At 45.0% G+C, this 24,161-nt stretch overlaps 4 non-coding genes across 4 annotated transcripts; 2 read left to right on the top strand and 2 right to left on the bottom strand.

Annotated features, from left to right (window-relative positions):
* The first annotated feature begins 2,388 nt into the window (after nt 1-2,388).
* On the top strand, nt 2,389-2,482 carry trnay-gua (transfer RNA tyrosine (anticodon GUA)). The gene is made up of 2 exons: nt 2,389-2,425; nt 2,447-2,482. It is a non-coding gene; the product is annotated as a tRNA-Tyr (tRNA).
* Nucleotides 2,483-13,266: 10,784 nt separating this feature from the next.
* Nucleotides 13,267-13,351, bottom strand: trnak-uuu (transfer RNA lysine (anticodon UUU)). Its single transcript is given in 2 exon segments — nt 13,267-13,302; nt 13,315-13,351. It is a non-coding gene; the product is annotated as a tRNA-Lys (tRNA).
* Nucleotides 13,352-18,968: 5,617 nt separating this feature from the next.
* Nucleotides 18,969-19,040, top strand: trnaw-cca (transfer RNA tryptophan (anticodon CCA)). Its single transcript has one exon. It is a non-coding gene; the product is annotated as a tRNA-Trp (tRNA).
* A 1,584-nt stretch (nt 19,041-20,624) lies between these two features.
* Nucleotides 20,625-20,716, bottom strand: trnar-ucu (transfer RNA arginine (anticodon UCU)). Its single transcript is given in 2 exon segments — nt 20,625-20,660; nt 20,680-20,716. It is a non-coding gene; the product is annotated as a tRNA-Arg (tRNA).
* Between the last annotated feature and the right edge of the window lie 3,445 nt (nt 20,717-24,161).

The raw sequence follows: 24,161 nt of genomic DNA, 5'->3' as shown, positions 1-24,161 counted from the left end.
TGTACAGAGAAAGTTAATATGCAGGTGCAGCAAACAATTAGGAAAGCAAATATTATGTTGGCCTTTATTGCATGGGGGTTGGAGAATAAGAGTAAGGGAGACTTGCTGCAATTATATTGGGCCTTGGTGAGACCACACTTGGAGTACTGTGCACAGTTTTGGTCTCCTTACCTGAGGAAGGATATACTTGCCTTAGAAGGGGTGCAACGAAGGTTCACTAGATTGATTCCTGGGATGAGAGGGTTGTTGTATGAGGGGAGATTGAGCAGAATGGCCCGATATTCTCTGGAGTTTAGAAGAATGAGAGGTGATCTCATTGAAATGTCTAAAATTCTTAGAGGGCTTGACAGGGTAGTTGCTGAGAGGCTGTTTCCCCTGGCTGCAGAGTCGAGAACTCGGGGGCATCGTCTCAGGATAAGGGATCGGCCATTTAGGACTGAGATGAGGAAATATTTCTTCACTCAGAGGGTGGTGAATCTTTGGAATTCTCTACCTCAGAGGGCTGTGGATGCTCAGTCATTGATTATTTTCAAGAATGAGATGGAGAGATTTTTGGACACCGAGGGAATCAAGGAATCAGGCAGGAAAGTGGAGTTAAGGTAGAAGATCAGCCATGTTCTTCCTGAATGGCAGAGCAGCCTCGAGGGGCCGTATGGCCCACTCCTGCTCCTATTTCTTATTCCCTCTTGTTCTGGATTCCCCCTCCAGAAGAAATAATTTCTCTGTATCTACCTTATTGAATCATTTTATTATTTTAAACATCTCGATGAGGTCACATCTCAATGTTCTAAACTCATGGGAATAAAAACCAGGTTTATGCCACCCGTCCTCATAATTTAACCCTTTTAACCCCGGCATCATTCTGGTGAATCTGCACTGTACCTTTTCTAAGGCCGATTTATCTCTCCCTCGGTTCGGTGCCCAGTTCTCCAGGTGGGGTCTGACCAAGGTTCATTACAACTGAAGCATCACTTCTGTATTCCAACCCCACTCAAGATAAAGGTCAACATTCAATTAGACTTGTTGATTATTGTCAAGATTTGTAAGGTATTTGCAAAGGATTCGAGGGGATCTTAGAGTTGGGATTTTTCTTTATTCTGTCCACTCAAGGAGTTTGATAACAGACTTACTCCTTTGAATTTAGTGCTGGATTATTGGGCCGTGATGTGTTTACTTGTTTGTATTTTGTTAAATACATTTGCAGAGTGTATTTAAATTGAAGACGAGATTCCCAGGCCTGATGCTCTATTCACACATCGAAGGTGAGAGAGATGCTGTGGGACACACGATAAGTCCAGTAGCCGAAAGTGATTCACAGACTGGGTTTTGTGTTTAGTGATCCCGGGTACATTACTGATACCGTCCCTGGATCCCAAGGCTGGGAGAGGCACTCGGGAAGGACCGGGGAACTGGGACTTGGCCATGAGAGTAATTGAAGGTATGAGAACTGAAATAATCTACAGTGAGAAAGGAGAAAAGGCAGAATAATCGGTAATGAGGACATCAATAAGTCTCTTATCTTGAATTCATCAAGTAATTGACCCATTCTGTTTGAAACAAAGTTGATTTTTTGACATATATCCAGAATATTGAATTTCAGCCCAGTTATAGTGGTTATTAACATCAGCAGAAACAAATCCCAACTTCCAGAATGATGTTCTGCTGCTGAAACCCTCATCCGTGCCTTTGTTTACCTCAAGACTCGACTATTCCAATGCTCTCCAGGCCCGGCCTTCCACTTTACACCCTCCGTAAACTTGAACCCACAATCTCCAGATCAATAATCAGTCCCATTATTCATTGTTTCACTGGCCCAGGCTGTGGAGAACACGGAGCAGCTCCCACTCCCACAGCGCTGTGGTATGAGCAGGTACCGAGTCAGCCTCAGTCATGAGCACTGGAATCCACGAGTCCGGGTGTGTCAAAGGTGCACGGTGAACAATCACCAAAGTGAAACATTTTTGCCGCTTCCCTTCGGTACCTCAGCTGGTCGAGCGACAAGACTGTCGTGGAAAATAAGACAAAGTCATCCTTCCGTCATTTGTTCAATTCCTGCTCGAAGGAGAACGTGTGATTTTGCAATAAGCAGCAATTAGTTCAAGGTCGCTCTCTGAACTTTACAGGCACCTCACAGATTAACATGTTGCCATGAAGGCACAGGACGCCTCTTTTCCTTTCTCAAACCTGAAAACTTTCTGTGTCTGCCCAAACAAGGCTGCTCTGCCTCTGCTCACCAGCAGGGAGCGCTTTTGAGCAGCAAGACTTCAAAACACTCAGCTCTCGCTTTCAGGCAAAAGAAGTCTTCGATCAGCACCGGACTCCACGAGTCTGAACGTGTCAACAGGCGCACGGTGAACAATCACCAAAGACAGCACTGTTTATCACTTCCCTTCGATAGCTCAGCTGGTAGAGCGGAGGACTGTAGTGAATAAAACAAAATAAAGTCATCCTTAGGTCGCTGGTTCAATTCCGGCTCGAAGGAGTGAGTGTGATTTTGGAATAAGCAGCAATTACCTCAAGGTCACTCTCTGAACTTCACAGGCAGCTCACAGATTAACATGTTGCCACTCAGGCACAGGACGCCACTTTTCCTTTCCAAAACCTGAAAGCTTTCTGTGTCTGCCCGAGCACGGCTGTTTCACTCGAGCATTTCCCTCTGCTCACCAGCAGGGAGTGCCTTTGAGCAGCAACACTTCAAATCGCCCTCAATTTCAGGCAAAATGGTCTTCGATCAGTCAGTCAGTCAGGGCTCTCGCTGCTCCTCGAGCTCGGGCGGCTGTTGCTTTCCGGTGACCTCGTCTTCCTTCCGCAGGCTCGGGCTCTTCTCAGCATCATTCATGATTACTGTGGCTTCCCGTTCTGCTGTTCCTCACTTGCTGATGCTCGATACCGCCGATTGGAGCAAAGTATTTAATATATTCAGGGAGCGGCAACCCAAGGCAAGATTTCTCTGCTGGTCTTGGAGCAGCTTGAAGGCGAGTGTGAGGCAGGAACTGTGAGGGGCGATTTACAAACAGCAAACGAGGAATTAGCTCAACTGGTGGAGTGCTCACTTGGCCTGTGAGAAGTAGCGGGATCGTTGATTATATTCTCCACTCACTGTTTGTCTTGGGGCAATTATACAGAAACAAGAGTGTTGTCAGTGAGTCCATCGCCCATGGACTTCCTAAACTTCACTGTGTGTTTGGGTACAGAGAGATCAAGGGGCAGCAAATCTTTTGATGTGCTGCAGGAAGCAAAAGTTCTTGATTTTGCTATGCAGCAAAGATGGAAAGATGAGGTGAGAGATGGAAAAAAAGCTTCGTAATCCTTGATGCCTTCTCTGAAGATTGAATTCAGGACCTTCAGATTATGACACTGATGCACTGCTTGCTGCACTGAGAAGGCACTTACCAGGTATGGAGCCAGGCAGCACCACCAAGTCGGACAGCTTGCAAGGTATTGAAGGCCATAAAATTTTGCACAAAAAAATCCAAGCCAGGTAGGAATCGAACCTAATGCGTTATCCATTGCACCACTGGCCCAGATTATAACGAATTGGTAGCAGTGGGAGGCAGTGGGCATGGCGGAGGTACTAAATAAATACATTGCATCCGTCTTTCCCAAGGAAGAAGACGCTGCCAGAGTGTCAGTAAAGGAAGATGTTGTCGCGATACTGGATTGGCTCAAAATTCATAAACAGGAGGTACTGGAAAGGCTGGCTGTACTTAAAGTAGATCCGTCATCTGGTCCGGATGGGATGCATCCTCGGTTGCTGAGGGAAGTAACGGTGGAAATTGCAGAGGTACTGGCAAAAAACCTCCAAACATCCTTAGATATGGGGGTGATGCCAGAGGACTGGAGAATTGCAAATGTTACACCCCTGTTCAAGAAAGGGTGAAAGAAAAAATCCAGCAACTACTGACTGGTCAGTTTAACCTCGGTAGTGGAGAAAGTTCTAGCAACGATAATCCGGGACAGAATTAGCAGTCAATTGGACAAGGATTAGGGAAAGCCAGCACGGATTTGTTAAAGGCAAATCGTGTTTAATTAAATTGATACAGTTTTTTGATGAGGCAACAGAGAGTAGATGAGGGCAATGCAGTTAATGTGGTGTGTATGGACTTCGAAAAGGCGTCAGATAAAGTGCCGCAGAATGGGTTTGTCATCAAGATTGAAGCCCATGGAATAAAAGGGGCAGTAGCAGCATGGATACAGAATTGGCTAAATAACAGGAAACAGAGTGTAGTGGTGAACGGTTGTTTTTCGGAATGGAGGGAGGTGTCCAGTGGTGTTCCCCAGGGGTCGGTGCTGGGACCACTGCTTTCCTTGATATACATTAATGACTTGGACTTGGGGATACAGGGCACAATTTCCAAATTCTTGCTGCCAAAATGCTCCACTTCACTGTCATCTGCATTAAAATTCATCGGCCAATTATACACCCATTTTGCAAGTTTATTGATGTATTTTGTATTTGGTCGCAATCTTCATCAATATTATCCAAACTCCACCCCACCCCGCCAATCTGGTGTCATCTGTAAATTTTGAAATTGTACTTCCGATTCCCGAGTCCAATTCGTTGATGTGAATTGTGAACAGTGGTCCCAGAACCAATCCTTGTGGAGCCCCACTTTCCACCTTATACAGTGTGAGTCGCTACAATTAACCCCACTCTCTGTTTTAGAGCAGTCGTCAAGAGAAACTTCTTCACATAGGGAGTAGGCAGTCTGTGGAATTCACTTCCACGGTTAGTGTTTGGGGCACACAGTTCTGTAATGACAAGTGGTCCTCATGTTTTTATCCAAGACAGGCCTCAGCCCAGTCATTTACTCGAAATGTTGGTGCAATAGTTCAAGCTCAGAGGTGCCAGGTATCGGGAGCAGCAGTAGCTGTAAATAAAATCTAAATGTAAGTAAATACCAATACAGTTCATCTTCATCTATTTCTAGTTTAATAACTTTTGCTGAATGTGGCCCAGGCCAAGTGCCAGGATATCGGGTCAGGTTCACCATAGGAAATGAGTTTGACATCCCTGAGATAGACAATGTGAACCGGATTACCCTCATCCACTAACCCAGCAACTTCTTCAAAAAACTCAAGCAAGTTTGTCAGACACCATTTTCTTTCCCAGAAGCCGTGTTGAGTATCTCTAATGGCTCCTTCTCTTTCCCCGTGATCATAAACAGCATCTCTTAGGATCCCTTCAAGCATCTTCCCTCTGATCGAGGTCACACTGATGTGCCTCTCATTCCCCGGCTCTGATTTGTCCCCTTTAATGAAAATGGGAACTATGTGAGCTCCCTTCCAATCTCAGGGGACAATCCCTGACTCTATTGAGCTGTTGAAGATACAGGCAAGGGGCTCACAGAGCACCCGTCCCATCTCTTTAAACACCCGGGGGTGGATATCATCTGGACCTGGAGCACAATGCATTTTGAGAGTTCATATTTTACCCAAAGTGACATCCCTTTCTATTTTAATATTTATGATGTTATTGTTGACAGCACATCCCACAGATGGAATCTGAGCATCATCCACAGGAGTGCAGACTGATGAGAAATAGTCATTCAACAGCTCTGCCATAGCCCGGGAATCTGTCCTGAACTGTCTTTCAGTGGCCCTAAAGCATCTTTAATGGTCTTCTGACTCCTGACGTAGCTGGAAAGACATTTGCTATTATTCTCAGAATTGTGCACCATCTTCTTTTCCAAAGATCTCTGAGCTTCTCTAATGGCTGCTTTTGTCTCCCTCGATTGTGGGTGATATTTGACCCAATTCTCCTGTAAACTGAATTCATCCTGATCTGATCTGGGTTAAATGTAAGACAGTTCGGGGAGTCAGGAATCATTCACCGCGAGACCCACACTGAGAGGTAAAGCCCCAGACGGTTCCTTAGTAAGGATTCCTCTGGTACCTCAGCATATCTTTGTCAGCTATCTTACAATCCACTCCTGGAGGCCACACTCCCTGAGCCTACAACCTTCAGCAGGGTCAGTGGTGGAGTTCCGCAGTGGGAGTGATCCCAGAGTAACTGTCGGGATCGCTCCCACCCTGTGGATGGTCCGGGTCGTGTATTTTTAGTGATCCTGGTGTCTAACACGCACACATCAATAAAAGCGGGAATTCTGGAACACACTGCAGGTCCTTCTTTATCTGGAGATCGAATGACTGTTGTATAATTGCACCAGCAGTTAACAGGCTCCTGTGAACTCCTCCCTCTGCTACTTTGATGCAGACTTTAACCCATTTATTTTAAATGGGTTTATTTTAAATGAGTTAACGCCTGCCTTAAATGGTAGACTCAGGACTGTCACACAAACAGGTTAAATCTTCATAGAATAATTACCACGCTCATTTTTAGACTGGACGCTGCACGGTGACTTTGCTGTCAGTGAAGAGAGACGAGAAAGACCAAAGTGCCGTTTGCCCCTCTCAGTGTGGCCCTGAAGGACTGTGTCCAGGCTGAAGTTCTGTTCCCACCGGACGATCCTCCCCCCAGATTGTCCTTTCTGAGCTCCAGTCAGGTGATGCTAAACACTCAGGTGGGAAAGACCAAAATCTACAACAAGGGTTTAAAACAAAGCCAATTTATTTAACAGATATCCAGAATATTAAACTCCAGCCCAGTTATAGGGGTTATTAACATCAGCAGAAACAAACCCCAACTGTCAGAATGAACATGGTTCAGTCCTGGATGGGATTAACAGCAGAATCCAACCCCTGCAGTCATATGTGAACTCGCTGGTGTCTCAGCACGTGTGATGACTGAGTGAATCCCTTCCCACACACGGAGCAGGTGAACAGTCTCTCAACCAATGGGCATGTGTTGATGTGTCAGCAGTTCATTTCTGCTTTTAAAGCTCTTCTCACAGTCACTGCATGAAAAGGTCACTCAATAGTGTCAACAAGTTAATGTTTCAGAAGGTGGGATGATCGAGTGAATCTCTTCCCACACACGGAGCAGGTGAACAGTCTCTCCCCAGTGTGAGTGCGTCGATGTCTCAGCAGTTCGTTTCTGATTTTAAATCTCTTCCCACAGTCAGAACATTTAAAGGTCTCTTATCAGTGTGAACTTGCTGGTGTGACAGAAGGTGGGATGACCGAGTGAATCTCTTCCCACACACGGTGCAGGTGAACGGCCTCTCCCCAGTGTGGGAGCGTTGGAGTGTCAGCAGATTCCTTTTGCTTTTAAACCTCTTCTCACAGTCAGAACATTTAAAAGGTCTCTCATCAGAGTGAACTCGCTGGTGTGTCAGCAGGGTGGATGACTGAGCGAATCCCTTCCCACACACGGAGCAGGTGAACGGCCTCTCCCCAGTGTGACGGCGTCGATGAGTTTCCAGATCTGAAGGGTAATTGAATCCCTTCCCACAGTCCCCACATTTCCACGGTTTCTCCCTGGTCCGGGTGTCCTTGTGTCTCTCCAGGTTGGACGATCAGTTGAAGCCTCGTCCACACACAGAACACGTGTACGGTTTCTCCCCGCTGTGAATGGTGCGATGCTTTTTCTGGCTGTGTAACTGGTTAAAGCTCTTTCCACAGTCAGTGCACTGGAACACTCTCACTCGGGTGTGTGTGTCTCGGTGCTTTTCCACTCACACTGATGTTTGAAATCTTCTCCCAGAGACAGAACAGACAAACGTTTCTCCTTCCACATTCAAAGGCCGATGATATTCAGGTCCTGATGAATCGAGTGACTCTGTCAGATCTTGATGTGATCTTTGGTTTGAGTTTCCCTCTGCAAATCCTCCCCGTAAAAGGGGTTTATAAAAGTTATCACTGTAAGTACAGGATAGAAATTCAGATCAGATAACTCTACTTTCTATGGAACATTATTTCCTCTCTCATTCCTCAAAGCTGTAAATCCCTGTCCCACACACTCTCCCTCCTCCCTGTGCTGATATCCAAACCCATCGCATCATCTTTCAGTGGCCCTAAACCATGAGTGAAAGGGTGAGAGAGGAATGTGAGAGTGAATGTGAGAGACTGAATGTGAGAGTGAATGTGAGAGAGTGTGAGGAAGTGAGTGTGAGAGAGTGAGTGTGAGAAAGTGTGAATACAGCAGTGGGCTCAGTGTGCAGAATGAAGTGGAGCAGGTGGAGCATGTTTCAGTGGGGCAGCAGTGATCATAATCTCATTAGGTTTAGAATAGTTATGGAAAAGGACAGGGGACAGTCAAATGTGAAAATTCTGAACTGGAGGAGGGCTAATTCCAGTGAGTTAAAAAGGGATCTTGTCCGTGTGGATTGGAATCAAAAATTGTCAGGCAGAACAGTAATTGAACAGTGGGAGGCCTTCAAGGAGGAGTTGGTTTGGGTACAGAGTAGACAGATTCCCACGAGGAGGAAAGGAACCGCATCCAAAGCTGGAGCTCCCTGGATGACTGAAGATACAGAGATCACCAATTCTCCTTCATTTACAGAAGCTCCCTGACCGTTCACCATTTCTCCTTCATTTACAGACGCTCCCTGACCGATCACCATTTCTCCTTCATTTACAGACGATCCCTGACCGATCACCATTTCTCCTTCATTTACAGACGCTCCCGACCGATCACCATTTCTCCTTCATTTACAGACGCTCCCTGACCGATCACCATTTCTCCTTCATTTACAGACGTTCCCTGACCGATCACCATTTCTCCTTCATTTACAGACGCTCCCCGACCGATCACCATTTCTCCTTCATTTACAGACGCTCCCTGACCGATCACCATTTCTCCTTCACTTACAGACGCTCCCTGACCGAACACCATTTCTCCTTCATTTACAGACGCTCCCTGACCGATCACCATTTCTCCTTCATTTACAGACGCTCCCTGACCGATCACCATTTCTCCTTCATTTACAGACGCTCCCTGACCGATCACCATTTCTCCTTCATTTGCAGACGCTCCCTGACCGATCCCCATTTCCCCTTCATTTCCCGGCGGGGAGTGAGGGGGGGATAATGTTCACTGTTTTATATTCGGGTCTGGGGCCGCACTCGGGGTTTGTAAAGCCTGAGCCTGGGCCTGAGCCCGGACCCGGGCCCCGGGGTTTATTGAGCCTCTTGCTCCGATCCTCTGACCTGCACCGAACGCGCTCCTCCCGCAGCCTCGACTGGCCGCGCATGCTCAGGACACACTGACCGATTATGAGTCACTACTGCGCCTGCGCGCTGGGCTCCACTGATTGAGATAGGGCACAATCTGTACCGCGCTGCATGCTGGGTGATGCAGCCGCCATTGATGATCTTAATATCAGGCCGAAAAACAAAAACATTTGAAGCAGGAAGAGCGCGTTTGGACCAAGGATAATAAAATAAACTGAAAGCCCAGCCCTTCGTGCCATTTAAACCGGCACAAACACACAGCATCGAAGCCCCCGCCCCACATTGGTGAACTCCAGAAAATATTTTTTTCGGTAACTTTTATTAATTTCGTTTTATTAATTGTTGCAACTGATGGGTTCAATTAATGTTTATTTTCCAACTGCACCTCAGGACCGTCAGTTTCACTATTAACCCCGCTCTTGTGATTAAGGAGATATCCCGACCAATAGGAGCAGCAGGAATTGATTGGAATTTCCTTTTGTCGGTGGGGTGCCGCAGCGATCAGTGCTGGGGCCTCAACTATTTACAATATATATTCATGGCTTGGATGAAGGAACAGGGTGTCTTGTGGCCAAATTTGTTGATGATACAAAGAAAGGTGGAAAAGCAAATTGCGATAAGGATACAAAGTGTCTGTAAAGAGATATTGACAGGTTGAACGGATGGGCAAAAATTTGGTAGATGGAATCTCATGTGAGAAAATGTGAAGTCATCCACTTTGGGTGGAAAAATAAAACAGCAAAATATTATTTGAATGGAGAAATACTACAAAACGCTGCGGTACAGAGGGACCTTGGTGTCCTCCTACATGAAACAGAAAAAGTTAACATACAAGTGCAGCAGGTAATCCGGAAGGCAAACGGAATATTGGCCTTTATTTCTAGCAGGATGGAGTATAAAAGCAGGGAAGTCATGCTACAACTGTACAGGGTGCTGGTGAGACCACACCTGGAGTACTGCGTACAGTTCTGGTGACCTTATTTAAGGAAGGGCATACTTGCATTGGAGGCAGTTCAGAGAAGGTTCACGAGGTTGATTCCGGGTATGGAAGGGTTGTCTGAAAAGGAAAGATTGAACAGGTTTGGTCTATAATTATTGGAGTTTAGAAGAATGAGAGGAGATCTTATTGAAACATACAAGATTCTGAGGGGGCTCAACAGGGTTGATGCTGAGAGGATGTTACCCCTCATGGGGGAATCTAAAACTAGGGGGTATAGTCTCAGAATAAGGGGTCGCTCGTTTAAGACGGACATGAGGAGGAATTTCTTCTCCCAGAGGGTTGTGAATCTTTGGAATTCTTTACCCCAAAAAGCTGTGGAGACTGATTCATTGAGCACATTCAAGGCTGAGTTAGACAAATTTTTAATCAGAAAAGGAGTCAAAGGATATGGGGAAAGGGCGCGAAAGTCGAATTAATCTAAAAATTAGATCAGCCATGATCTCATTAAATGGTGGATCAGGCTCGAGGGGCCGAATGGCCGACTCCTGCTCCTTTCTCTTATGGTCTTTTGGTAAATTGACTGGAGGGATGAGCGGACAGCTGGTCCTGCAACCAATCAGAGTGTGTGAGGGGCGGGAGTTGCGGCACTGAATGGGCGGGTCGAAGCCCAGATGTCCCTCATTGTCTGAAGCATCTTCAGCTCCAGGAGAAAACTCAACCTTTCTGTTGTGGCTTGAAACAGATGAAACCAGATGAGGTGGAGCAAACATTTCAACATTTGTTAGAAAAACACATGAATTAAGAACAGCCAACATGGATTATTTGAGATATTTCAAGTCTACTGATAAAGGGAATGTAGTGGATGTTGTGCAGATGGATTGTGAAAAGGTATTTGACAAGCTGCCGGACAGGAGGCTATTAAAATGAATGGGGCAGTGTGGGTGGAATTTGTGTGAAGGGCAGAAAACAGAGAGTAGTGGTTAATGGATGTTCTTCAAACTGGAGGGATGTAAACAGTGGTGTCCCCCAGGGTCAGTGTTGGGACCATTGCTCTTCTCAATATAGAGAATGATCTCAGCTTGGGTATGTGGGACACAAGGTGAAAATCTCTCGATGACGCCAAAATTGGAAGCGTGGGGAACTGTGAAGAGGAGTGTCAGTGACTTCATTGTGACGTGCACAGATTGTCTTATTAATTAACAAGTCTGAGAGTCAGCAACTTTAATATCTTATTAAGAAATATATGAGCAAATTCTTTTTCCTCCACCAGAGTAAACATGCAAGTCCTCCGTATACACGAGATGATCCCGCCCTGAGCTTGATCTCCGGTGTCTCCAGTCCTGACTGACCCTTACATCAGTATCCCCTCACTTATATATCCTGTTGTGATCCATCTCTGTCACTGGAGCTGGAACCTCCCTGATCTGTGGTTTACAAGGACACATTGCTTGTTTCCCAGCAGTTATTTTTCTTCAGTAGCGTTCTCATGACCCCTAAACGACCCTGCTTACTGTTAAATAGAATCATAGAATCAATGAAATTTATAGCACAGAAAGAGGCCATTCGGCCCAACATGTCCGTACCGGCCGAAAAAGAGCTATCCAGCTTAATCCCACTTTCCAGCTCTTGGTCTGTAGCCTTGTAGGTCACGGCACTTCAAGTACATACCCACGTACTCTTTAAATGCGATGAGGGTATCTGCCTCTATCACCCTTTCAGGCAGTGAGTTCCAGACCCCCACAACCCTTGGGTGAAAGAATTTCTCCTCAGTTCCCCACTAATCCTCCTACCAATCACTTTAAATCTATGCCCCTGGTTATTAACCTCTCTGCTAAGGGAAATGGGTCCTTCCAATCCACACAATCTTGGCCCCTCATAATTTTGTTCACCTCAATTAAATCTGCCTTCAGTCTCCTCTGTTCTAAAGAAAACATCCCCAACCTATCCAATCTTTCCTCTTAGCTAAAATTCTACAGTCCAGGCAACACCCTTGTAAATCTTTCTTGCCTTGTGTATAAAATGTCTGCTATTTGAAAGTCATGACATTGATCAAATTCTGCGTTGTGTTTTCTTGCCATTTGTGTCAAGATTTTGAAAAGATCTGCTGCCTGACACTTTAAATGTTACCGACCTTTAACTGTAGCTCACAGGGTCTTAACAGTCACTGTTATCGTTTGCCTTTTATGTATCTTCTTGTGCTCCGTCTCCTTAACAACACCAGCTGATCACAGCAATGTTTTCTTCAAATTAAACCCCAGTGTGAAAAAAATGCACAATTTCAGAGCGAAGCAGCGTGTGCAAGATTGGTGGGAGATGCGACTGGAGAAAATGGGCCTGGGGCAGTGAGAACATCTCTTGAGCATGAAGATATTCAGTATCCGAAGAAGCAGGGAGATGAGGTCGTTGTGTCTATTTATCCTGGTATCTGCAAAATCCATCGTCTCTCAATACCCAGCATCATTCTTCACCTCTCCTGCTTTCCAGTTAAGGTATTTTTTCTCGTTAAGTCGCAGTATTTGCTTTGAACATCTAATTCACCGGCATCTGGAGGAGCAGAGGAAGCTGGAGATAAAGTAGTGACAGAAACAGAAGGAGATGGCTCGTGATGGCAGAATCTTGTGTGTGTCAATTGCTTCAAGTGAGACATGACAGTCCTGCGTTGCCTTGCACCTTTCCCAGGAGCTGCACTGATTCGGTGCGTGTGTTTTGGAAATGGAAACAGTTCCACCAGCAGCTTGTGGTAATATTTCCCCTCACTGTCCATTTCATGTCCCTGCCAACCCGCACTTGGTGCTGTCATTGTCTGAACAAGTCTTTCGTGTTCTAACAGTAAATTCCATTTTGTGCGAGCAATTTGTCTGGGGCGAAAGTGACAGGGTAGATGCTGGGATGTTGTTTCCCCTAGCTGGAGAGTCTGGAAGTATTGGTTATAATCTCAAGATAAGGGGGCGGCCATTTAGTACAGAGATTTCTTCACTGAGCGGGTTGTGAACCATTGGAATTCTCTACCTCAGAGGGCTGTGGATGCTGAGCCATTGAACAGATTCAAAACTGAGATAGATCGAATTTTGGACACGAAGGAACTCAAGAGATATGGGGACAGGTCGGGAAAGTGGAGTTGAGGTCGAAGATCAGCGATGACCTTATCAAATGGCGGAGCAGGCTCGAGGGACTGAATGGCCAACTCTTGCTCCTTTCGCTGATGTTGGTCCGCTGGAAAAGCAGAACTTGCCAGCTGTTTTAAAACTCTTAGCCTGAACAGGGACTTGAACCCTGGACCCTCAGATCACTACCTGTTTTAAAAGTCTGATGCTCTACCAACTGAGCTATCCAGGCTCGCTGTTAAATTAGTTTCCATCATACAGATTCATGGTGGGACTCTGAATTATCCCTGTCGCTGTCGAATTTGGGGGAGTATCACTTTTGTACAATTTTCAGCAACGTGTTGAGGAGAATCCTTGTTTCTGTTGAACATGATGTAAGAAACATGGACAGCGAACTCGTGAGTTTACAATTCTACTTGTTTGTACAAAATGTCTTGTCATTCGTTCGCAGCAATTAAAAAAAACACTTTACCCAATGGCTCAAAAGCTGAACTTGTTCCACACGGGAGCTGGGAAAGGCCTCTCGACATTTCAGCCGATCAACAATTGAAAGCTGAATAATTTCACCCGTTACACCGTGACACCAGGCAGCAGATTTGCCTCCTGAATTTTCCCTACACGACACTTCAAACCGATGAATCTCTGCTTCACGGAAAGAAGAATTGTGTGTTTGGTTCTTTAGATTTAAAGATGTCGTGCCGGCCGCTTTACCATTTCAGCTCTCGCCAATCGCCCCCTCTCCCTCCTATAAACAAATAAACTCTCACCTGCTATTGCAAGACGGGAGGTCAGAGGAGCCTCAGTGCCCACATGGGGACAGGAAGAAGTCGATGTGTTATGGAACCGGTTGTACCTTGAACTCCAGTCAAAATGTTTCGGAGTTTCAACTACTTTAGATGGTGCTGGAGCTCACAACCCCAGCATTTCTCGAGTGTATAATTATTGTAGAAATAACGCGCGCTGACCGATTGCTCCACTGGAGCCGCGCACGGTCTGTGTCCCCAGTGCTCCCATCAAACAGCTTCATCCTCGGTCTCTCAATTATCACTTCCTGATCTTTCCCACACAGAAACCTCCAACCAAGAGGCGATTCGTTAAACATCCGCAGTGGCCTTTAAAAGCCGTGGAATCTGAAACTAAACTCCAGACGATAAGAACTTTTAATTATATTATTATTATTAACTTAAGGACAATTATTTTCATGGTACTTTAAGGAAGATTTGGGTAAAGTGGGAGCTGAAACGAAGAAACTCTCTCTGGGCTGTCGGTGATTGGAGAGATGGGCGTTATTTCATTTGAAAACCGAGGCTCGGAACTTCCTGATGGAGAAGTGTGAGAGAAGATTGTGGTTAGTGGCAGTTGCCGGGGAGATCGAGAGGAGAGGGAGAAAAGTCAAAGTCAAAGCTGTGACAGCTCAAGTGTTCCGCTTATCTGTAATATTTAGAAAGTAATGTACAGCACAGGGCAAACCGATTTGGTATCAGTTAGCAAAAATATTAAAAGACACGGGTTTAAAGGCGAATTTGTGAAGAGGGAACGGATTTAACCGCCAGACCAAAATCATTCCACATGAATCTGAAGCATCTTGGGGAAAATGGCAGTGCGAACTGTAATGTTCATGTCATGACTTGAAAGACCCTCCAATTACCGACAGTATCTTTGAACGAGTTGTGCAGCAAAACCGCGATAGAAGCCGCTTTGCACTCGTCAAACGTGTTGGTGACGATATTGAAACATAGGAACAGGAGTAGGCCATTCAGCCCCTCGTGTCTGCTCCGCCATTAAATAAGATCATGGCTGATCTGTGATCTAACTCCATATACCTGCCTTTGGCCCATATCCCTTAATACCTTTGGTTGCCAAAAAGCTATCTGTCTCACATTTAAATTTAGCAATTGAGCTAGTATCAATTGCCGTTTGCGGAAGAGAGTTCCAAAATTCTTCCACCCTTTGTGTGTAGAAATGCTTTCTAATCTCACTCCTGAAAGGTCTGGCTCTAATATTTAGACTGTGCCCCCTACTCCTAGAATCCCCAACCAGCGGAAATAGTTTCTCTCTATCCACCCTATCTGTTCCCCTTAATATCTTATAAACTTCGATCAGATCACCCCTTAACCTTCGAAACTCCAGAGAATACAACCCCAATTTGTGTAATCTCTCCTCGTAACTTAACCCTTGAAGTCCGGGTATCATTCTAGTAAACCTACGCTGCACTCCCTCCAAGGCCATTATGTCCTTCCGAAGGTGCGGTGCCCAGAACTGCTCACAGTACTCCAGGTGCGGTCTAACCATGTTTTTGTATAGCTGCAGCATAACTTCTGCCCCCTTGTACTCTAGTCCTCTAGATATAAAGGCCAGCATTTCATTAGCCTTCTTGATTATTTTCTGCACCTGTTCATGACACTTCAACGGTCGATGTACCTGAACCCCTAAGTCCCTTTGGACATCCACTGTTTTTACCTTTTTACCATTTAGAAAGTACCCTGTTCTCTCCTTTTTTGATCCAAAGTGGATGACCTAACATTTGCGTACATTGAATTCCATTTGTCACAGTTTTGCCCATTCACCTAATCTATCAAAATCCCTTTGTAATTTTATATTTTCATCTACACTGCTTACAATGCCAGCAATCTTTATGTCATCGGCAAACTTAGATATGAGACTTTCTGTGCCTTCATCCAAGTCGTTTATAAATATTGTGAATAATTGAGGCCCCAAGACAGATCCCTGCGGGACTCCACTAGTCACATCCTGCCAATGTGAGCACCTACCCATTATCCCTACTCTCTGTCGCCTTTCGCTCAGCCAACTTCCTAACCAAGTCCGTACTTTTCCCTCGATTCCATGGGCTTCTATCTTATCTAACAGTCTCTTACGTGGGACTTTATCAAATGCCTTTTGGAAGTCCATATAAATAACATCCGTTGACATGCCCCTTACCACTACTTTAGTCACCTCTTCAAAAAAATCAATTGGGGTTGATTAGGGTCGATTTCAATTATTTGAAATCTCACCACGTGACCCGAAAATTGATGGCAAAATCGAGTTTTTCCTGTAAGTCCTGAATTGAAGGGAAAGGCGCAACAAGCAGGTCGGAGAAATGAAAAGCAGAAACTGTGGATGAAACTTGCACGACTGAAAATCCCTGTATGTTGGAAGACTCAGTCCCCAGTGGTGGAGAGGATTGGGATTTCAAGCTGTCTCACAGCTCACACACACACCATTGGCTCATTTAATCACCATCAACAACTGGAATACATCAACACTTAATCTTCTATACACAAGGAAATACACACCTTTCCTATGCAATTTTCCCGCATAATTTAACCCTTTTAGCCCCGGTATCATTCTGGTGAATCTGCACTGCACCCCCTCCAAGACCAATATATCCTCCCTGAGGTGTGGTGCCTAGAACTGAATGCAGTGCTCCAAATGTGGTCTCAGCAGAGTTTATATAACGATTTGTGCACGTATAACCCCAGGTCCCTCTGTTCCTCCAACCCTTTTAGAATTGTGCCCTCTAGTTTATATTGCCTCTCCTCGTTTTTCCCACCGAAATGCATCACCTCGCATTTTTCCGTGTTAAACTTCATCTGCCACGTGTCCGTCCATGCCACCAGCGTGTCCATATCCTCTTCAAGTCTATCCTCCTCACTGTTCTCTACCCTTCCAAGTTTTGTGTCATCTGCAAATTTTGATATTGTACCCTTTACTCCCAAGTCCAAGTCATTAATATCTATCAAGAAAAGTAGTGGTCCCAGCACCGACCCCTATGGAACAACATTGCCCACCTCCCTCCAGCCCGAAAATCAACCGTTCATCACAACTCTCTGTTTCTTGTCATTTAGCCAGTGCTGCATCCATGTTGCTATTGCCCCCTGTATTCAATGGGCCGTAATCTTGATAGCACGTCTGCCACGTAGCACTTTATCAAACGCTTTTTGAAAATCCATATACACCACGTCAACTGCATTGACCTCATCTACCCTCTCTGTTACCTCATCAAACAACTCTATCAAGTTGGTTAAACACGATTGGCCTTTAACAAATCCGTGCTGGAATTCCCTAATCAATCCACACTCGTCCAAGTGACTGTTAATTCTATCCCCGATTATCATTTCCAAATCTTTCCCCATCACCGAGCTTAAACTGACTGGCCTATAGTTGCTGGGTTTATCTTTACACCCTTTTTTTGAACAAGGTTGTAACCTTTGCAATTCTCCAGTCCTCTGGCACCATTCCCATGTCGAAGGATGTCTGGAAGATTATGGCCAGTATCTCTGCAATTTCCCCCTTTACTTCCCTCAGCATCCTCGGGGATATCCCATCCGGACCAGGTGACTTATCTATTTTAAGTACAGCAAGCCTTTCTAGTACCTCTTCTTTCTCATTTTTTAGCCCATCCAGTATCTTAACTATATATTCCTTTATCGAGAATCTGGCAGCATCTTCTTCCTTGGTAAAGAACAATGCAAAGTACTCATTTAGTACCTCTGCCATGCCCACTGCATCCATGAGTAGATCTCCTTTATGGTCCCTAATCGTCCCCGCCCCTCCTCTTACTACCCGTTTACTGTTAACATGTCTGTAGAAGACTTTTTGATTCCCTTTTATGTTTTCCGCTATTCTTATACTCTCTCTTTGCCCCTCTTATTTCCTTTTTCACTTCCCCTCTGAACTTTCTATATTCTCTCTGGTTGGCACTTGTGTTATCAACCTGACACCTGTCATACGACACTTTTTCCCGCTTCATCTTACTCTCTATTTCTCTTATTATCCAGGGAGCTCTGGCTTTAGTTGCCCTACCTTTCTACCTCGTTGGAATGTACCTTCTCTATCCCCGAATCATCTTCTTAAAAGGCGCCCACTGTCCAATTATAGTTTTGCCTGACAATCTTTAATTCCAATTTACCGGGGCCAGATCTGATCTCATCCCACTGAAATTGACCCTCCTCCAATTGAGTACTTTTACTTTAGAGTGGACAGAGTCCATTTCCATAGATAGTCCAATCCTTATGATACTGATCGCTGCTCCCTAAATGCTCCCCCACTGACACTTGCTCCACTTGGCCCGCCTCATTCCCTTGCACCAAGTCCAGCAATGCCTCCTTCCTCAGTGGACCAGAAACGTACTGGTCGAGAAAGTTATCCTGAACACATTTCAAAAATTCTTCCCCTTCTTTGCGCCTTATATTATTGTTATCCCAGTCTATATTAGGATAGTTGAAATCCCCTGTTATCACTACTCTATGGCTTTTGCAACTCTCTGTAATTTCCCTGCAAATTTGCTCCTCAATATCGGTCCCACCAGCTGTTGGCCGATAGAATACAGCAAGTAGTGTAATCGGACCTCTATTGTTCCTTAACTCGAACTCAGTACCCAGTAGAAATCCCCTCGTTCCTGGGAACTTTGTATTAAGCAGAAGTTAGCAGCAAAAAGTGTTCGTGGTGGGACTGAGAAATGCTGAAACAGCCGGCACCCTGTAAAACAGAGCTCCAAGTATCGGTTTAAATAAAGTCCTGAACTGACAGAGCGGCGGGCAGATGAGGATTGAATTAAATCCCAATTCACTGAATCTAAACAAGGTTTAAATAAGTGAATCTGTCAGGAGTGGGATTCCTGAGCTTGTGTGTGAGCTGAAACTGGATCGGTCCCGTTCTGTAAAGACTGAATGGCAGGCGGCTCCCAGACAGGGCTCAGGCCGGGACTGGCAGCTCTCCGCTGGGAACGGCTGGATTGGAGATCGGGGCTCCTGCGGTGTTGCTGCTGCTGCTTCCGCCTCTTCGAGTCCCTGTGGCGGTCGGTACCGATCTCCCTCCTATGGATCCGGCTCCAGGTGGGCGCTGTGGACCTCGTGGCGCAACGGTAGCGCGTCTGACTCCAGATCAGAAGGATGCGTGTTCGAATCACGTCGGGGTCATTGCATTTTCGCAATGTTTCAGTGTCGCTCTGTTTTATCGCGGGGCAGTCTTTCAGGGATGGTCCATTCAATGTGTGTAAAATAATATTTATCACAGAATGAACACACCACAGAAGGAGGCCATTCAACCCATCAATCCCTTACCTGCCTTTTGTAAGACCAATCCCATTGGTCCCATTCCCCGTCCCTTTCCCCGTGGCCCTGCATTTTCCCCTTCAAGTATTTATCAAATTTCTTTTTGAAAGCCACGATTGAATCTGCTTCCACCGCCCTTTCAGGCAGCACATTCCAGATCATAACCATTCGCTGCGTAAAAAAGATTTTCCTCATGTCGCCTTCGGTTCTTTTGCAATCACCTCAAATCTGTGTCCTCTGGTTCTCGACACTTCCGCCAATGAGAACAGCTTCTCTTTATTAACTTTATCTGAACCCTTCATGACTTTGAACACTTCTATCAAATCTCCTCTGAACCTTCTCTGCTCTGAGGAGAACAACCCCAGCACGGGGTAAATGCGGTCAATTAGCTCCAATTTATTTATTTGGGCATTAAACAAAATGTGAAAGACTGGCAAGGCGTTGTGTGAACAGAGCTCACTGCTTTAAGACAATAAATCCAATCACTGCGTGGGCGCTGGGTTCAAATCTCACTATTGAGAGAATTTCTGACAATGTTCATTTTGATCTGTTCGCAGAAAACCCGATTGTCGTGCGATGGAGCAGAGGATGTGAAAGAAGCTGAAAGTGGAAGTGCAGATATTAGTTTCATCACAGTGACTGGACACGTTTCCACAGGTTCGGGCCTCTCACCTGAAGATTCTTTCCAGCAGAGTGGGTCAGGTGATCAGAGTGACCGGGCTCCAGCGGCGCAATCGGTCAGTGCGCGGTCCTTATATGACAGGACAGGGTCGGGAAATACCGAGGTTGTTAATTCGAGTCTCACCGAGATCAAACCATCCTTTTGCTTGTGAACATTTCGACCGGAGTTGAAGGTACAAATGGTTTGTTCCAAAATGCATCTACTTATTTGTATTGCCATGTGGTTCCTCCGGATTACGCTGTTGCAATAGCAGATGAGATGTTCAGTATTACTTGTTTACAGGAGGGACGCTGCGGTTTTGGAGACACAAACTATGATTTTGATCCATCGACAAATCGTGGGATTTAACTGGAGCTTTAAACCAGCGCCTTCGACCGCTCAGCCAGGATACTTTCCAACCCACACTTCAGGAGCTAGTTTTACAGGAATAGAATTACTACAAGCAAGAATTCTACCCCTCCAGCACCAATGCTCACACGGCAGCAGGATGCATGTGTCCAGTTAGAAACCTGTCTGAAGGAACATTCAGTCTGACAGAGCCGGAAGTCCAGCAGATTGACTTTCGGTCTGAGCAGATGATGAGTCTCCTTCTGAGAGAGTTTCACCAATCCAGCTCAGAGTGGGTTTGGAATCATACATCCGGGTTTGACTGGAGCCACTTGTGGAAGATGAAGTGTCGGGGGCAGTTTCCCGTCCTTGACGGACATCAATGATCCTGTTGCGGATTTGCTGCAAAATTTCACTTCCCAGCTCCCTGAACTAAAACCCAACTCTGGTGGGACTCGAACCCACAACCTTTGAATATCTGCTCCAACCACGAAATAGAAGTCCAACACGCTGTCCATTGCGCCACAGAGTCAGTTATGTTATGAAAGGGGGAGTGGGGATCCTGTGCTGTGTTTGAGGCGGTCAGGCTGCTCCTGCTTCCGCCTCTCACATTCCGAGAGCCGCGGCGGCAGTCTGCACCGATCGCCCTCCAATGGATCCGGCTCCAGCCGCTTGTTGTGGGCCTGGTGCAAGAACAGTCGCGTCTGACTCCACATCAGAAGGCTGCGTGTTTTGAACCAGGTTGAAATCACAGCATTTTCACTGTGTCTCAGGGTCCTGCCGACTGATTTTAGATCGGGACAGTGTTTTAGCGATGGGATGTTCAGTGTTTGTGCAACAACATCAAAATTAAATTTGACACATTAATGAGCTTTTTTTCTGTTACTTTCTATTTACACCCTCTCCAGTTTTATGTAGAGACAGTTAACAATGTATAAGGGATGTGGTGTGCAGTGTTTGTGGAATCAGTGTAATTAAATTTGATACTTTCATCTGTTCCTTCTCCAACCCAGACCCTTATCATTAGATTTGCAGTTTCACCCTGTTTAAAATAGGTTACTCAGTGATAGAAATAAATCAGTAACAACCCCGAAACCTCAGCGGGTATATTTGTTCCAATGCTTTGTGATGGTCTCGATTTCCATTCAAATTTTCAATCAGCAATTCCCAACGGGTGTTTTGGGTTTGACAAACTAATTTAAGTTCTTGACTGGTTCCTGGAAATGATCCAGTGGGGATTTCCTTACCGGTACAGATATAGAAATAAATACATTCCATCATTTCACAAATATCAGTTGTGTAAATAAATATATCGCGATATCCAACATGGAAAAGCAACTCTTCATGTTCATAAAAAAACTTCCACATTTTATTGTACTAATCCTCTCACATTTCAATGTAGAACATATATTCAGAGCATCCCTCTAAACTTAAAGAATGGTAAAACAATTGCAGATTTTACAAACGAATAACACGCTCTCGTATAAGTAAGATTAATCCCTACTTTGTGAAAGTTGTATTCTAATTGCCTTTATGATGTTACGAAAAATATTTCTAGATGTACGTCCCTAACTAACGGAGAAACTAAGATAAAAACCAAAAGGATTTTTCAAAAACTATTTGGGGCGATATGATCAGTTCCCCTTCTCCTTTCTTTAATTGTTACCTTTTGCTAATTGTTCATCTTGATCCGTTTGCTTCATTTTTTCCTCAGGCATTTATGTTGAATTTTCTATCTGTTAACGTTCTTAAATATTTGATTTGTTTGTTCCCTACATCTTGAATTGTGAATTGTTGATCTCCATGTAAAAGTCTGAAACAGAAATGTGTTTATATTCAGGCGTGACTCTGAAGTGTGAGACCGAGAGGTGATGCCGGAAGTGTGACCGAGAGAACAACTGCTGGAGGCGGAACTGTCCGTTACCTAACATACCCCGTGCGCATTGCTCATGGTGGGTCGGATGACAATGTTTTATATTGACTGAACGGCTATGTATACAACACACAACGGATTTTACTGCTGCTTTAACTCCACAAAGTATAATCACCATAAATGCCCAAAGTCTCAGATCAGTTAGAATTGAATTACTGTTGGTGAGGGGAGTTTGTACATTGGAAGGAGTTTATCCATTTCCAGCTCCAGGTAAACCTGCAAACCTCCCTCGCCTGTAGGTTACGTCACCATGAGGTGTCGACCTTTCTTTGCGCTTCTGGACTTCTGAAGTGTGATTGAACCTGACCAAAAGTTTCCTATAATTAGTGAGGAAGGAAGGTGTCAGTGTAAATGGGAGATATAAACGTGGATGTTTCACTGGGTACCATGGGAACCAGATGCACTGCTCATTCCAGTTATTGGTCCAGCAAGAAACAGAAATCATTCTCTTCAACTGTACTCGCCCGAAGGAAAAGGAAACAGTTCTTTGTTTTAGCTTCTTCTGTTGGTTTACGTTCACTCACCGAGAAAGTGAGAGAGAGAGACTGAGAGATTGGATTGGCTTTTTCACTTTATAATCAATTATACTTTGTACTTATTGTTAGAGACGGTTCCATCCCAACAATCCTGTGCCTGACCTTCTCATTGATACTAAGATGTGTTCAAAATGAGTTTCAACCAATTTTACAAAAGCTGAACAGCGAAAACTGCTCTGAAACGAGCTTCGCTGAGCAACTCTTCATGGAGATTCGGTTGCTGGTTGTCAGTAAAGAAGTTTGTACAATCAGCCCTCTCGAGCAATATCCTCAAAAGGTGTTTCGGACACATTGTGAGAGGTCCGCCTGTACAGTGCAGGAACATTTACATACTGCAGATCTGGAATCCTTTCCTTGTTGGCTCCGGAACTAATACAAATACCGCTCTGTGTTATTTTGTTGCTTAATTCACAAATTGGGTAAATATCACATAGGAGGCTGAAGACAAAAAAGGCCCCGACCAAACGGGCACTTTGAGCAGCTCAGCCACGGAGCCAAATCAAACTGCAACTTCACCACCTCCTCTCACTGATACCTGTCAGATACCCGCCACTGTCTGGTGGAGTTTGAGGCCGTTTGGTACATTTCTATATCTCTTGTCTATTTCGCTGTGTTCACCGACACTGTCTGCATCTCTCGCTGTGTTTCTCTCTCTGTGTCAATCTTTGGGTTGATTCTGAATGAAAAATGAAATCAAACAGATCAGTCATCAGTTGGGCCAGTGGCGCAATGGATAACGCGTCTCACTACGGATCAGAAGATTGTAGGTTCAACTCCCACCTGGCTCGGCTTTATGCAATTTTCCCTCTGACACTGGGGAACTGAAAATCAAATTTCATAATAAAATATTGTTTATGGTGAATCAGCGAAAAAAACATTCTATTTTCAATGATTTCGGTTCAGTTATGTATAGAATGAAACTGTGACCACAACGTGTGTGCAACAAGCCGCCTTTCAAGTTGATGTCCGGCTCGCTAACATTACAGCACGAGGTGTGGGCACCGCACTGATAACCTTCAGGTGTATCCGGGCCTTTCAGACACTTCGTGTGACACAAGAGCTTTCCAATCCCCGCCAGCTCCTGGACACCGAGACTTCCGTTCGAAGCAGCATTCACCGCCAGGACCGCTATTCCGCTCCCTTTGCCGGTCTGCCTAAAATCCGATGCTAAAATTACAAAGTAGGACGGAGAGTAACTGGAAAACAGTTCAACTTTCAGTGTTCAGACTTTGGTGAGAGCTGTGAACAGGACTTTGGGTAAATATAAATTGGGTGTGTATATAAGGTGTGCGCTGTTCTGTTATAAACTGTGGGTGTGGAGATATGAGTGTGATGTTTATATATGAACTGTGGGGTGTATATATGAGTGTGATGTTTATATATGAACTGTGGGTGTGTATATATGAGTGTGATGTTTATACATGAACTGTGGGTGTGTATATATGAGTGAGATGTTTATATATGAACTGTGGGTGTGTATATATCAGTGTGATGTTTATATATGAACT

This window comes from Heptranchias perlo, unplaced genomic scaffold (genome assembly GCF_035084215.1).
Source record: "Heptranchias perlo isolate sHepPer1 unplaced genomic scaffold, sHepPer1.hap1 HAP1_SCAFFOLD_417, whole genome shotgun sequence".
NCBI classification, from domain to species: domain Eukaryota; kingdom Metazoa; phylum Chordata; class Chondrichthyes; order Hexanchiformes; family Hexanchidae; genus Heptranchias; species Heptranchias perlo.
This window is presented reverse-complemented; position numbering and strand designations above follow the sequence as displayed.